The following is a 5284-nucleotide window of genomic DNA, read 5'->3' as shown; positions in this document are numbered from 1 at the left end:
TGTAAACACACTTGTATAGCTAGATAAGCTGAAGACGGGTGTATAAACAAATAAATTAAATTAAACACAGTAAATCTTAATTTAAGATCGGTCTTAAATTCAGCACTGTCTGCTATAATGTTAAAGGATTCAAAAATGTTGTATCTTAATTTAAGGCTGCTTTCCTGCTTTAAAATAAGACTTTCTTTTTACTGTGAAACTTTAACAAAACGTACCTATATAAAATTTAGTAAAGTTATATTAAAATTTGTTAAAAGTTTTCGATATTTGATATAACTTTACTAAATATAGTATAATTTTTATTAAAGTTTAATACTTCTAATATAATAACTAATATAATAACTGTCTTTCCGTGTAGAGTGCAGCCGCGTTTTTGCATGAATTACAAAAAATCTTTTGAATTTAGATACTTAGAAAGACTCGTATCGATGATTCGTGAAAAATTAAATAATTTTTCACTGTCAGCTTGCATAAATTTTCAAGATTTTTAAAAACATTATTCACCAACAATAACATCAAATATTTCATTAATTTATTATCAATTATTAATTAATAGGTATATATATATCATAAAAATACAATAATAAATTATTATTATTAACTAATTAATTAAAATTTGTTATTATTTGTAGCATAATTATATATTATTATTTGTAATCGGAAATTATTTTGCTTTTGCATCTCAAAAATATTTTTATTAAAACGTAGTTACACGTTGTTACGTGTGAAAACAAAACTTTTCATTATAAAAACGTCCAATTTGATCAATTTTTGACCGAGTTATAAGCATTTAAAAAAAATTTACGTAAAAAACGTCATTTTTCATAAACCTGTATCTCCTGAACTGCTTTATGAAAAAATTTGAAAAAATTCAAGGTAGCTCATGTCAAAGAGTACTAAAAGAAAAAAAATGTTTAAAAAAAATTTGAGATGCAAAAGCAAAATTATTTCCGATTTGGCCTGGAATGCCTTATATATAGTTATTTTTTATTAAGTATGTTACATTTCAATTTATAATTTTAGCACTGCACATAACGGTCCCACAATTCAAAAGGAAGTTGAAGTAAAATCACTTCCAAGCTTGCGTGGCTATGCGGTATGCGTATTTGACTTGTGTCCTCTAGGTCTAGGTTTCGATCCTCCGTGCGTGCGAAATTTTCCATTCTTAGTTTTAAGTGTTCTGTGTATAATTCTGAATATTGTTACATAAAGTATAAGTTTAAATAATTATTAACAATGATAATAATAATTTAGTCATTAATTTAAATAAATAAGATAATCTGTTTAAATTATTAAAGAAAATACGAAAAATATATTTAAAAACTTATTACTAAAAAAGATATTCTATTAATTATTCATATTTTTATTCATTCTCATAAACATTTATTTGTTCTATGCAACTATTAAATTTCTGCTTGGGTATTATTTATGATAAATCGTTTTTGTTATACAATTGTTATATGTATATTTGTTCTAAAACAATGTTCTAATTTTGTTCTAGAATTGTTACAGACTTTGGTTCCTATTTTGTGCCTCTAGGGGGACGACATTTTGACCTGCCTGTTCCTCACCAGATACAGAACTTGTTCTTTTTGTTCTGGAATAGTTATAGAATTATTCTGTAACTTTGCACACTGGGATTGATTCCTCTGAATATCACGCTCATCATAGTTACGGTACTGGTTCCTAGCATGGACATTCCTTTCTGCAGGACGATTTTTCTTCAGAAATATTTAATACGTGTAATGGAGTATGAATAAAAATAGATTTTGTACATACTTTTTATTTGTAGAAATATGCTTCTACTTTTTAATCCCAAGAATGATCACTTATGACACTTTAAAAATAATTTACAACTCTTCTTTACTTATTTAAATACTTTATACAATAAAACATTGTTTACGCACAACCAATTTATTTTCGAAGGGCATTTTCAGTTATGTATTTCCTGCAACAGACCCAAGCGGCTGTTGTAACTGAAAATTTTGTTACAGTTTCGTAATTTCCTTAAAAGTTACTGATTTTAGTTTGACTCAAGTCCGAATTCCGTTACTCATTAAGGATTTTTACTAAAAATTTTGAATTTTAAGTAACATTTAGAAATCGTAAGAAACGTGTAGTAAATTTCAAGCAAATGTAACTTATAAATGCTTTCAGTACCATCATTTGGAAAATTTTGTTAAATTTGTGTCTGAATTTTATCGGAATATTCAGAACATTTAGCTTTAGTAGCTTGCAAACGAACTACAGTTCAATTTATTTTCTTATCATTAAGTTCTGTCGCCCAAAAAGTACGCGTGTATCGCAAAATGAAGTGATCGGTAGTCGAATGCTGCAATTACTCTCTTCGTGAGAAAACCACCTTCATTGCACACTCTTACTGCTGCAGGGGAGGTAGCTTGCAAACGAACTACAGTAGTCGAATGCTGCAAATACTCTGCAAACACTGTAATATTTCTTGTTTCTATTTTTTTCGCGTTTTTTGGTTTATTAATAGAAAATACCGTTAGATTCGAAAAATCAATTTACGCTCAAAGTACCGTTTGATACAAAAACATTGTACGCGTTTTGTCGGATCTGATGATTTTCGCGCTTTCAGGATTTTTTTTTTTATGGGGGTGAGGGTCAATCAATAAATGTATTATTGCTTGCACCCTGAGTTGATTATAGCGTAAATTTAGAGCTGTGCATTTTTTTATTTGTGTGTATAACTGGATTCATTAATAGTACATTTTAAAGCAATGAATATTTATCAGATTTTGTCATTTTAAATGCATTTCAATAAAACTATTCCTACCCATGTAAAAAGGTTTCCGGGAATATGACAGAGAAATTCGCGAGAGACACTCCCGAGAATCACCCGGGAGTAAAGTAATGAATGCTTTGAAATCATTCCCTGGAATTTCTCAGATATGAAACTGAGAATTTTTCATGAGTGACTCCTGGAAATTTCTTGATCTCATTCAGGAAAACTTTTTCACGTGGGTAATGTAGCACTTTGTTGTTTTCTAACAGTTTTAAATTAGTAATCAAATGTTCGTTTGATTCGAAAAAATTCACAGCTTAAAATATAAAATATAGCTTCCAATCAACTAAGACCGTAGTAGATCCTACACGAGGTACCCCTGTTTACGCAAAAAACTACGGATCTAGAGAAGAATATCTCGATAAAAATCAAATACAGTCGTGTCTCGTAATTGCAACATTCGAAATTCGAAGACTCAATATTGCAAGCGCTTGTAGGGCGGTACCCTCTCATCATTGTAAGATGACGTCAGCTTACGTCATCAACCTGCCAGTGCTAGAAAGTAGGCGTGATATAACTGTCTTGTGTTTACGAAAGTTGAAGGGAGGGAAATTTTTTACTAATCTTGTAATGACGAGACATGACTGTACAATGTACTCTTTAGGTTGTGCAGTTCTCAACAGGTCTTGAGACTTCTCAGAAAATAATATCGTCATTTATGTATTTTACGAATGTCGAATTTTTGTATGACAAATATATGACTGACGAAATTTTTCGATACATATGTTAATCATTTAATGCGCATAAAATTTGTCCCTATATTTAAATTTAAATTTTTTTTATTCTAGTAATATGCATTTTAAAAAAGGTACATTGGATACTTTAATTAGTATCTAATTATAGCATAGAAATATTGATCCAATGTCTACGTTTTATGTACTAACACTCATGTTGTAAACGCCTACTTAAACAATAGTTAGATTTTGGCCTCTTACTGCTTAATACAATTTTGAGGTGGAAAGAGCCATGCTATGTAAAAAATTTTACCTACAGTAGCGCCATTTTTTCCTCTGTTAGTAAGAAATAGCTGGACATTCTCTTAACTGTAATTTAGGAAATAGATTCAAAATATTTGAACTTAACTATTCAAAAAAATCTTTATGTATTATTATTTATTATTATTATTTTTATTATTTATGTATTATTATTATTATTTATGTATTATCTTTATGTATGTATGTTTTATTCAAAAATGTAAATATTTAAATTAAAAGTAGCATTCAGGAATTCACATAAAACAATTGTAATGTTTTCTTGGAATTTTACTAATTCTGTGCACCAATATTAAATTCATTTGATATATAAACCTGAATTTAGAACAAATATAAGCATTGTATGTTTAATAATGTAAACAAAAGAGAGGAACAATTTTATATATATTTGTTATTTGAATGTATTAAGGAATACACTAAATTTTAGTACTGCAAATTAAATAATGTAAAGTTTAAAAAAAAATTACGAAAATAAGTTTAATTTTAATTTTATTGATTGTATTTTCCTTATTTATTAAGTAAAAATACACTAGTATGCCAATTTTTAGCATTTAAGGTTATCTAATGTTCACTTTCAATGCAGTTTTGACAAGAAATATCTCAAATTGATTAAAAACGCTATGCAAAATTATGTACCAATATAAATTACTTACTTGGAACTAATGAAGATTTTGCAATGTTGACACATAGTGATGCATTCAAGAAAAAACGTCGCTTGGGAAATACAGAAATCTTTAGAGTACTTTAGAGTACTTACTTACTTATTTTTAGAGTACTTACTCTTTACATCTTAATTAGTAGAAAGTTAATAATGAAATAACGAAAAGTCGTCCACCAAATGATTTAGTAATAATTTTACTAATAAACAGTGAAATTTTTCTGATTGTTAGTACAATTTCATAATTGTTTATTAAAATTCTACTAACAATCAGTAAAACCGTTTTATTAATAGTCGATAAAACAGTTTCACTAATTCATTAAGTAAAATCAGTAACTTTAAATACTGGAATTCTACTAAAACATTAGTAAAATTTAGTACAAATAGTAATACATACTCTACTAATTAAAAAGAGGAAAAATCGTCCCTGAAAAATACTAAAAATTTTACTATTTCTTAGTAGAATTCTATACTAATTCAAATTTAGAGAGTACTCTTATGAATAAGGTTTACTGTTTTTTGTTTAATATGGACGTTTATACGCCATGAAAAAAAGTTAGCCTGGTTAAAAACGTTTTTTTAATAATTTTAAAGTCAGTCATATTTGTTGTAAAAAATAACAAAGAAATTAAAAAATTTCTGAGTTGTACAATATAACAATATCGTTATTCAAATTTGTTCAAAATAACAATTTTCATTTCTCAAGTTGTACAAAATAACAATATCTCCAGTTGTACAATATAACAATCTTAAAAAAAAATTGTGTCAAAATGATACCTACGCATTTTGTTCACATTTCTTTACTATTTTTTTTTCTTCACTTGTTTG

This window comes from Leptopilina heterotoma, unplaced genomic scaffold (genome assembly GCF_015476425.1).
Source record: "Leptopilina heterotoma isolate Lh14 unplaced genomic scaffold, ASM1547642v1 Lhet_163, whole genome shotgun sequence".
NCBI lineage: Eukaryota > Metazoa > Arthropoda > Insecta > Hymenoptera > Figitidae > Leptopilina > Leptopilina heterotoma.
This window is presented reverse-complemented; position numbering follows the sequence as displayed.